Source organism: Onychostoma macrolepis, chromosome 07 (assembly GCF_012432095.1).
Source record: "Onychostoma macrolepis isolate SWU-2019 chromosome 07, ASM1243209v1, whole genome shotgun sequence".
NCBI lineage: Eukaryota > Metazoa > Chordata > Actinopteri > Cypriniformes > Cyprinidae > Onychostoma > Onychostoma macrolepis.
Genome location: NC_081161.1, coordinates 45,312,755 through 45,324,755, shown reverse-complemented (window position 1 = coordinate 45,324,755; position 12,001 = coordinate 45,312,755). Strand labels below are relative to the sequence as shown.

General features: G+C 36.4%; 1 protein-coding gene across 1 annotated transcript in view; it reads right to left on the bottom strand.

Annotated features, from left to right (window-relative positions):
- ndrg2 (NDRG family member 2) overlaps positions 1–7,629 on the bottom strand; it is a 44,949-nt gene extending 37,320 nt beyond the window's left edge. Inside the window, exon 1 of the mRNA XM_058781577.1 lies at positions 7,226–7,629. The gene's annotated coding sequence lies outside the window, so the exon portion shown is untranslated. The remainder of the gene's footprint in view (positions 1–7,225) is intronic.
- Positions 7,630–12,001: the final 4,372 nt, after the last annotated feature.

Below are 12,001 nucleotides of genomic sequence, written 5' to 3'. Positions count from 1 at the left end.
CTTGTTTTAATGATGCACTGACAGAAGATGAAAATCTTCAAACCAGCGCTTACTAAAGTTTGACACTGTAGCGCAGACAAACAGCACAGTTACACCAGATACTACTGACTTTAAAGCCCCATGAACTACACTAAAACCTGCTCTGATCTCCAGCTCTCTGATTAAACCAGAAAAACTTTCTTTTTTTTTTTTCACCTTTAGATACTTGAATTTGTGACTTTAAAAAGATTTAAATCCTTAAGATTTATCTGTATACCAACAAATGCAATACTATAAATAAATGTGTTTATTAGTGCATTATGGTTTTGTTTTTTTGGTAAAGAATTGAGCACACACACCTGAGCACCTGTGTGACTGTGATAATTAATGGCTCAATAACACACACACAGAAAGAGAGAGAGAGAGAGAGAGAATGACTGAACTGGTAACAAACACATCCTGAAATGAGAAAGTATTAATAATGACTAATCTCCTCCCATCAGCAGCAGTGGATCTGGGTGGTGTGTGTGTGTGTGTTTATCCGTTTGCTCTTGGCTTTGTTTCTGTGTTTGTTCATCTATAAAGTTTCGATGACAAAAGAAAAGAGAATGAGCCACAGGAGCCACCATGGAGACACGGAGAGACGCCAAAGCCCTCAGTGTTGTTTTGCTGCTCCTTCACTCATGTGTTTCCCACAGCGATGAGCCGCATTCATCAGTCCAGCTGGAAAAGAGCAGCCAAGCCTCCGATGGATTCACTACAACCACTATTATCTGTCTGTCTGTCTGGCCGTCCGTCATCTATCTATCTATCTATCTATCTATCTATCTATCTATCTATCTATCTATCTATCTATCTATCTATCTATCTATCTATCTATCTATCTATCTATCTATCTGGGTCATTCCTGGGATTTGGTAATATTTCAGTCCTATTATAATGCCTATTATAATGAATAAAAAAATAATAAAAAATATTGCATTTTAATACTATTTATCATAAAATAAGGTCTTATATCTACCTTAAACCAAACATTTTGACATGTCCCTGAGGCACTTCACTAAGATTGTACTTAAACAATTATTAACAAAATGTGCATAGTTTATGATTATTATTTTTATTTTTTATTTTTTTTTGGGGGGTAATGTAATGTAATTTATTAGTGTTCCTTTCTTATAAAAACTATATATATATATATATATATATATATATTGAATTATAATTTTTTAGTTTTTTCCTAAAAAACTGAAAGATATTTAAAGGGGTCATATGATGCTTTTTTAAAGATCATTATTTTGTGTATTTGGTGTAACAGAATATGTTGACATGCTTTAATGTTCAAAAAAACATTATTTTTCCTCTATGCCCCGCCTCTCTCAAATGCGTCGTTATCTACAAAGTCCCTCCTTCCAACAAGCACAGTCTGCTCTGATTGGCCAGCTGACACAGTGCATTGTGATTGGCCGAACACCGCAAGCAGTCATCGGAAATGTAACACCCCTTACCATAATCGCGAGCTGCTTCTTTCAAAATAAATGTAAAGACAGTTAATAATGTCATTAGTTTTACCATCAGTTCAAGCCCGAGAGGGGAACAGAGTCACGTGACAGACACGGTGATGAAGCTCGTATGTGTTTGCACACAAGCCACGATTAAGACAGCTGACTCCACTGTGATGTGACCCTGTCTCTCTCTCTCACACACACACACACACACACGATGAGCAACACTCCGCATTTGAACAGTCAATAGCAAATACTTAAACTAATAACAAAACATATTTACAGTCGCTGATTCAGAAGCGCCAGATTGTCATAGCAAAGTAGTTCTCATTGTTACTGGGTTGTAAACTTGTGACGGTTGAGTTATTTACTTAATTTATTAATAATTTTAGTTAAAAATATAAAATAGTCATGGTTTCAGTAAATATTTATACTTATCAAAATCATAACATTCATATTATTATTAGAAATTTAATATTTGATGCAATATGTCCATTTAAACTTTGACAAGCATCATACATCAGAAATTGTAGCAGAAAGACAATGTTGGCCATGCAGATATGTTGACCCAAAATCCATCTACTATCCATCCATCCATCTGTATCATGCATGTTTTTCCTCCAGCAGTATGAAGGAATCTCACTCTCTTGGTGAATCTCTGCAGTCTGGATTTCATCAAATGATTTGCTGATTTTCTCTCTCATTACGGCTCAGTGTGTACTTGTGATTTTTCAGTAAAGCACAATGATTCGGCTCATTACAGAGAATCAAACATTCAACGTGATTAAGCATCCTTGCGTAATTGAAGTGCATCATCAAAGAGCCACATCACTGAAAGACAAGATGTTCTCTTTCCAGCACACACTCGCTCCTGGAACGACCTTCACGCTGGAGGCTCGTCACCATTTGGACACGACACAGAAAACCTCCAGATCTTATTATGCAGATGTAATCTATGACCACGGCCATGAGGACATGACATCACTGAAACGCCTCGAACTCCTTCACTTATATAAACCCTCAGTTTACCCAGAATTCTGCACCACTTCAGTGTTTCATAACGTAACATCATTTGGGACACGCAGTCCACAAGAAGCAAGACAAAACAAGAAAGTGTTTTCACGCAAACGCTGCATCAAAATGATTTTCTGCAATTGCTTTCACAGCATAAAAGTCACAAAACAACTCTACAGCCAAAAGCAACATGTGGGCAGAGTCAGATCACCACAAAACTGTCATTATTAAGTCAGTTGCTCTAATTAATGACTAGTTACAACAAGCCATAACAACTAGTTTACAGATTATTTGTCAAATAGCGCTGGGTTATAAAGCTATAAATCATCTCAACATTTCCAGTCTATTTAAGAAACTTAATAGCTAAAAGTGCTTTACAGTGATTGCGATATTTACAACGATTGTCAGTTTTACGTCAACAACAATATTATTGCAAACATATCGTGAATATCCTTTATTGCACAGTCCAAATCTCAACTACCAAAACATTTTATCCCACTCAAGATACTGGTCTTACAAATCGAGGTTCAAATCCACCTACAAACCAGTATTTATCCTCTTCCTTCAGATATACACAAGCTAAAGAGGGCAGAGCGAGGTGAGTGAATGAATGGGGAGAGAAACCCACAGAGAGCAAAAATAGCTGGAGCTGAACAGTTGGAGGATGTGTGGGAACAGAGGGAGCTTTGTACCACCAGGAGAAGATCCACAAAACACACGAGTCTGCAGCGTCACCTCTGTGACTGTTCATCTGTCTGTTTCACCCCTACTCTTCTCATCACTCCAGTCTCACACTGCACTACAATGACACCTGGCAATATTACACTTATTCAGTGCTTACTCCATACATGTGTTATATTCCACACAAGTACATTAAATTCAAACAGACATATATATATATATAGATAGACAGATAGACAGATAGATAGATATAACAATAGATAGAATGATAGATTGAACTACAGAATAATAGAATGATAGATTGAATGATAGAACAATAGTTTGAATGATAGAACGAACAATAGAATGATAGATAGAATGATAGAATGATAGATAGATAGAATGATAGATAGATAGATAGATAGATAGATAGATAGATAGATAGATAGATAGATAGAATGATACATTGAACAATAGAACGATAGATAGAATGATAGATTGAATGATAGAACAATACAATATAGATAGATATAACAACAGAATGATAAACAGAACGATAGAATGATAGAGCGATAGAGAGATAGATAGATAGATAGATAAAAAATTATAGAACGTTAGATAGAATGATAGATTGAACTATAGAATGATGGATTGAATGATAGAACAATAGTTTGAATGATAGAACGAACAATAAATAGATAGATAGATTAAAGAGAGAGATAGAGAGAGAGATAAAAATTATAGAACGCTAGATAGAATGATACATTGAACAATAGAATGATAGATAGAATGATAGAACAATATAATATAGATAGATGGAACGACAGAATGATAAACAGAACGATAGAATGATAGAATGATAGAATGATAGAGCGATAGAACGATAGATCGATAGATCGATAGATAGATAGATAGATAGATAGATAGATAGATAGATAGATAGATAGATAGATAGATAATTATAGAACGTTAGATAGAATGATAGATTGAACTATAGAATGATGGATTGAATGATAGAACAATAGTTTGAATGATAGAACAATACAATATAGATAGATATAACAATAGATAGAATGATAGATAGATAGATAGATAGATAGATAGATAGATAGATAGATAGATAGATAGATAGATAGATAGATAGATAGATAGATAGAATAATGAATGTTGGAATGATAGAACGTAAGATAGAAAGTAAGAACAAACTAATTATTAATACCACCAATAAATGAATGTTTGCTGACAGATGGATGGTTTTCCTACAGTCATTACACTATACTGAGTCAGTCTAAAAATATCTCTTCTTCTACTCACTGCTTGTGTAGTAACGATGTGTTGTACACAGAGTGCCGTACAATCACTCAGTACACAGCACAGACTACATGAACAACACTGGATTCCACACTCCACAGAGATCAGCGTCTGTGTAGGAGGAGCTGAAATTCTCTTTACCTTACAAGCCCAACCCACGAATAGAACCCAAACAACTCAGAATACCAGACTCAAAATGGGTGGCCAGAGTCCTGAGACCAGCTGCTCCTACATCAGTCTGAGCAGCTGTAATGTTGTGAAAGACAGCAGGGACTTCACGTAAAGAAACTGGGTGTCTTTAAAGAGACAGATCACCAAAATGTGGAGTTACGTAATTTACTTACACTCATGTTGTTACAAGCCTGTATGTCTTTCTGCTTTTCTACAGAGCATAAAAGGAGACACAAATGGACGGTGATTCACACCATCAAGCTCAAAATAGCACAAGAAAAGACCACAAAACTGGTCCATACAACTAGTGCACTATATTCCAAGTCATTCAAAGCTATATGCCAGCTTTGTGTGAGGTCTGTCTTTGATGGTTTTGTAAGTTATTGTTCAAAATCACTACCACCATTGAGAAAATGAATGGGTTTTTACTTCCAGAACTCCACTGTTGCATGGAGGGGAGAGGGGCTGAAAAACAAGAGGGACTGTTGACATCAACTGAAAAGAAAAATTGTTTCTGAGGCGGAGCAAGTCATTATGTAAACAATTATCACACTACACTGTAAAAAAAAAAGAAAAAAAAGTTGAGCGAATTAAAAAAAATATATAAAAAAACATTTTTTACCAGCTTCAGCAGATTTTTGAGTTTGCTCAACTTATTTTTGTGGGAGATTCTCAAATTTTGTTGTATAAACTTAAAACAACAAGTTGAGAGAACTCAAATATCTGGTTGCCATAAAATTTTAAGTTGGCTCAACTTTTTTTTCTTTTCTTTTTTTTTTTTATAGTGTAGAAAGAGTGCAGTTACACAGAAAATCAGCCGGATCGAGTGTCGTGAGTCAACAAGTCAACAAGCAATACACAATCTGACAGTCTGTCTAGAGCTCAGACCAATCAAATTAGAGGACTAGAAAAAACTAAACTGTTGTTTGTCAGTCCAGGTTCTACAGGGGTGCTAAGCACCCTCAGAACCCAATCAAAGGTGTTTAAGTTCAAATCCACAATCCAATCCAAAATCTCAAATCGCTGGAGCAACACAAGTCATCTCATTATAACATTGCGTCAGTGTTGACGCGATGTAAATAAGAGATTCATTGTGCAGCGTAGAGACCTTCGTTGATTATAACATAACTTTGTGAGATCACAATGAACTAAGACGAGTGACAGCTTTTCAGAAATTATAAAGGGAGCGCTCTTTGCACCATAGCAATGGATGGCGCAAACATTTTAGTTTTAAGGTTAGAGCACCCTCACTAATTTAAGAAGCACCCTCAGTACTTTGAATCTGGAGCCTGGCCTGTTGTTAGTTTTTACTGAAAGATTAAGATAAACACTGATGAAATGTTCAGAGTAACAACATGAACTTCAATGGTTCATTTTGCCTTTTAAAAAAGGTGTTAATCAACATCATACCGATCATAATATAAAAATTAGAGTGCTGTTGCGATCATTTTCTGTAAACTTATGAGTGAAATTTGATGTTACTCTCACAATGCTATCATATGACTTCAGAAGACATGTAATAAAGTCATATAGACTAGTTTTATGGTGCGTTTTGGAGCTCAACAGTGTGAATTATAGTCCATTATTGTTGCAAGTTAAAAAACAAACAAAAAAAAAACAATAAAACGTTAATATTGCGTAAAATTTTATTTTGCGGTATGAAAAAGACACACAAAAAAACTTGCTTTAGCATAAATGGCAACATTGTATTTTTTGTGTTAACTATGGCTTTAAAGGCTGTATGACTCACTGAAGACCCCAGATAAACCGCCGGGGGACCCGACAAAAAACCGTTTATCTCAGAGAGTCCAGTCGCATTTCCAGGACATGGTGTTTGTGTGTGTTTGTGTGTGTTTGTTGTGTGCAGTCGTTTCTGGAAAGGGCCTTTGCGGGTTTGTCTGGGCCCGCGACACACCTCCCTTTGACATTGACACACATTCTCCACAGCCACGGCGCGTAAACGAACAGAGCTCTGCAGAAGCGCGGAAAAGCCCACAACTGGAGGCGCAGCCCGCTGCGCGAGACAGCGCTTTGCTTTTAAAATTCAACTTCACATCAACAAAATGCAACACGTACGCATCTCTCCTGCGCAAGAGCTGCACAATCCACGAACAAAGACCATCATGAGTAAACCACTAGTAAACTGAGATGTTATAGCTCGTGTAACGTTTGCGCACTCACAGCCCATAAATCCACAAAAAACTCTTGGAGAAATGTGGGCTGGTTCTTTAATGCTTGCAACCCAAATGATATTTGCATTCATGACTCATATTATGCAAACTGGATTTAATGCTGCATTATGTTTACAAGTTTCCAGCCGCTGGAACAGATTAGGGTCACGTCTCGTGTGTTGTTTAAAACGGATACTTACGGCACTATCAGCATTTATGGTCTATGAATATTTACGTTTTATTCCATTGTGCACAACAATCGGCAGTTATAGGCAATACATTGTTGCATGCATTAAAAACATTTATGCGACATATAGGTAAGTGTAACTTAACATTGCATATAATATATATATATATATATATATATATATATATATATATTAAGGCTGTTATAAAGCCATAGGAATTTGCACTCACCTCTTATGCAAAATAATTATGATGTCGGCGTGCCCAAGTTCCCTAAAATACAGAAATGAGCAAAAGTCGACACTCCTTTGTCTGTGAAATATATATGTATTTTTCACAGTCTTGACCCTGGGTCGCTCCCAGCGCTCTTGAGCTCGCACTTTCTTTCCAGCAGCGTTTGTTATTTTCTCTCCCTCTTTTCCTCTCTGTCTGTATTACCCCGTTTTTGTCCTTTCTGGAGCCACAGGAAAAAAAAAAAATCGTACAACAAAATATGGAGCCGTCAATCAAATAAGTCGACTTGAGTTATGGATGGGGGAGCGCAAAATTAGCCATGGAGCTCGAGTCGCCGATGTTGAGGTGTTTTGAGGCTAGTTGTGTGGCGCATGTGTTACGGTAACTAAACCTGCCCCAAACCCACCAACATATCGATAAACAGTCGCTAAAAGTCGACGAAAGCCCGCTCTTCTGAATCGTCTCCCCCTGTTTTTGGCAATGGTTCGCTCCCGTTGTTGAATCGCTTGGTGGAACAAAACGCGTTCGCATTCCAAGGTTCTGGTTACAGCTGCGCTGCAGTCTTAAGCAAGAGGTGCGTGTGATTTGGGCCGCATCAGACGATATAAATACACTAATCTCTAATTTCTTGCAGAAATGCACAGGATATGCAAAATGGGGTCGACGAGTGATTTGCGAGAACGAACGGAAAAGTGGACGCTCCTCATCATAAAAGCTCGCCTCAGGCATGCAGCCCAGTACTGATGGAGTAACGTTATATATTAGTAGCCTACACACAATTAAGAGACAAAATAATTAAAACCTCGATCAGAACCGTTTCTCTGTCAGATAAAATGTAGGCTACCATATTTGTATAGGACTAACCTTAGTAGGCTCTTAATGATCAGTAGATTTCTATAGGTGTAAAAGTATCTTAAAACACTTTACAAGTGCGTTTTTACTATAACAAGACCAACAAACTAATTTTGGCAGAAATGTGGTAATTAAGGTGTTTGTGTTTCACAGTTTTTATTCGCAACAGCAGATTTGTATTGAGTTGTCACACTGGCAGCATTAAAGATGATTTCTGGGTTACTGGATTGAGTATTTCCTTTGACAGTGGCCGTATTGAAAGGTTGTTGGGAGTTTATTATTGAGAACAATTATAGACGTCATCATGAAACCAAATTGCATTCACATCCAAATAGTTATTCGGCTAAACTCTGAACCCAAACCACAAAGTGTTGCTATGAACTCTTTTACAGCTGCCAGGTGTAATTAAAAGGCACATTTGGTCACTCACTTTCACACTGCCTGAATATGCATTGTATATCATATTAACAGGTTACAACATTCAAACTGACATGATTAGCCTACAGGAAAAGTCACCCAAAAATAATTATCATCGAACTACCATCTATATCATTTAGCTTTCTTATTCTGAACACAAATATATTTGAAAGAAAAGTTAAGAGTCCAAATAGCATTGGACCCCATTGATTTTCATCGTATTAACAATGGTATACAAAAAAAAAAAAATGCTTTTCCACTATTTATTTATTTATTTCCCCAAAATATCTTCCATCTGCTTAGAAAGTTGCAGATTTGGCAATGACGTGAGATTTAGACGATATTTTTAAATTCAGTTATAGCAGATTAATCATCACTGCAGTTGGATTAATAACAATTTGGATGTAAGAGTTGCATGATGAACAAGTCTTTAATTGTTCTCAATCATAAACTAAACAAACATTTTTGTGCAGATCCACTGCAGAAACTGAGAAAACTCAACAGTTTTTGAGTCCTGCATGTTAGACAAGTTTAATAGGTTAATAATGTATACAGCATTTCTTAGTTAGTCTTATATAGTCAAATCATGGTAAACTTTAATCTCATTTGCTGCCTATATAGTGACTAGGCAAAGTCCCCCCCACCCCCAAAAAAACACTGAGCCACGTGTAAGGCTCAGTTCAGCGGGTTCAGTCAGTCCAGGAGCATGTTGGGAAATATTCAGGGTCTCACGGCCCTCTTTAACTCAGCTATATGTGAAGTTCAGATCCCTGTTGCACAACGTGAACCTTTACGGAAGATAACACTTACCTGACCTCAGGATTTGTGCTGAAAAACAACTTCTGCCAGCCACCATGTGCCTTTTCCCCACGACTTACGAGAGTCTGTAGACTCGTGCTAAACCTGATAACAGAAAGCAGTTGTTTTTCCAACACACTTGAACATATCAGTAAGATTAACCCCACATGCAAAGCCAAAATGGCCGTTTACACATTTTGAGTCAACTTGAAGCCTATTTTATTTCCATAATGTGACGTCTGTGCTCTGATGGAGCAGCACATGATCGACAGATTAGCTTCATAGCAGTGCAAAGAGTCGCACAAGTCTGAAATCATGCATGAAAGCAGTGAGCTGGTTTTCTGAAAGCACAGCTGAAGCTCTGACATGATCATTGATCAGCAGATGTGAAGGCCAGATGATTCAACTTCAGACGGATGGAGCATCACTTTCCCTCCACGTCCTTGTGATACACCATCCCTTTGAAATCAGAGGAGTTGTAAAGTGTTTAGGTGCCGTGAAATAGATGGTTCAGATAAAAACATTTTGGCTGGGACCTGCTTTTATCCTTTTGGGAATCGATTGGATTGTGAAAAGTGAGTGTTACACAGCAGAGTTTGAAACACCAGCGGCACCCATTGATTGAAGCTTTTGAGGATTTATTTATTGATTGATTTATTTATTGAATGATTTATTTATTGATTTTTTTAATTTGTTTGTTCGTTTGTTTGGTCATAACCACAATAAAGCACAAATGAAAAAAATATATATATGCAATGTTCTAATATTATTTTATTTTACAATTTTTCTTCTGCAATTATATAAGAATTTTCAGTTTGACATTTGTGACCATGGACCACAAAACCAGTCTTAAGTGTCAATTTTTTGAAATTGAGATTTATACATCATATGAAAGCTGAATAAATAAGCTTTCCATTGATATATGGTTTGTTATGATTTGTCAGATATTTGGCTGAGATACAACTATTTGAAAATCTGAGGGTACAAACAAAATCTAAATATTGAGAAAAACGCCTTTAAAGTTGTCCAAATGAAGTTCTTAGCAATGCATATTACTAAACAAAAATGTTTTTGTATAGTTTTGATACATTTACGGTAAGAAATTTACAAAATATCTTCATGGAACATGATCTTTACTTAATATCCTAATGATTTTTGGCATAAAATAAAAATGGATAATTTTGACCCATACAGTATATTTTTGACTATTGCTACAAATATACCCCAGCGACTTAAGACTGGTTTGATTATCTGTTTGTTAATAGAATTAAAATGGTCATAACAATAAAACATTCATAAAAATATAGAATAATATCAATACTATTTTAACAGTATTGTCTTAAAACAATATAATAACAATTATATGAGCAATGTTTGTGTAATATTTGATAAAAAATAAAAAATAAAATAAACCTACACTTTTAACTTATTGTGTAATTTATTTATTTATTCGTTCATTTTTCATGGCAAACTCAGATTAGAAATGAGTATAGACATTTAAATAATCATAAAACTTAATAACAAAATAATTGAATAATACTACAACACTTTAACAATATTTTCTTTCAACAACAGCATAAGCCCTTTCAATGTAATGTTTTACAGAAAACTAAAAAGTGTAACTCATTGTGCTACTCCGACAAGTAATTTGTCCAGACTGAACACAAAACAGCTGCGTGACGCGACACGATCACGTCCAGTCAGAGCTGATGTCGAATGTACGGTTCTACAGGGACGGTTTTGAGTTCATGTCGACCTCATTCTTTGTTGGGACTCGGTTTCAAATCTTATAAGCTACTTTTCGCCTCATGTTAACAATCTGGTATTAATGAGAAAAAACGTGGCTTTGTGACTTTGTTGAACTGTAGCTGAATGACACAAACCCGCAGACAGTTTACAGTGTGCCACTATTTCAGTCTTACAGAGCGTCTTCTAAATTAAAGTGCCCTATAGAAAGCAGCAAACAATGTGACCCGTCGCCAAAGACCACAGCGAACGCCGGCTAAAATTACACACAACAATGCGGGAGCGCACAAACACAAACACTCTGCAGTTTGGCAGGAGCTGGTCTCAGGAAAACACTTCTCAGTTTCAATGGCGTCGTGTTTGAAGCCCAGCAGTCGGACGTTTGGCCGGAAAGGGAGTTTTATTTTGATTTTGATAAGGATTTCTCTCGGTGAGGCGACGTTTCCAGAACACAGGGGCATTTTAGGTCACAGTTATCTGCTGAAAGAAACGCAGGCTCTGCTGGAAAAGCTGATTTAGACTAAATGTGCTGGCTAAATGATCATTAAAGGGAAAGTACACCAAAAAAAAAAGTTAACTCGCCCTCATGTCGTTTCAAATCTATATGAGTTTTTTCTTCTGTTGAACGTTAGGCTGTATTTTAAAGAAAAACCAAACAGCTGCTGGTAGCCATGGACTTCTAGTATGGAAAGAAATACTATTGAAGTCAATGGCTACCATCAACTGTTTGGTTCAAAATACTGTCTTTTACGTTCAACAGAAAAAAAAAAAAAACCTCATACAGGACTGCAAGTAAAGGATGACAGAATTATCATTATAACTCCAATGTAGGAAATAACTACAATCCCATGAAGCATCGCAAATGATAGACAGTAATCAAAATAAAAATAATGGATACTTGATTAAGATGTGTTTAAGATGTTGATTATCTACAGTGGTGTGAAAAGCTATATGTGGCCC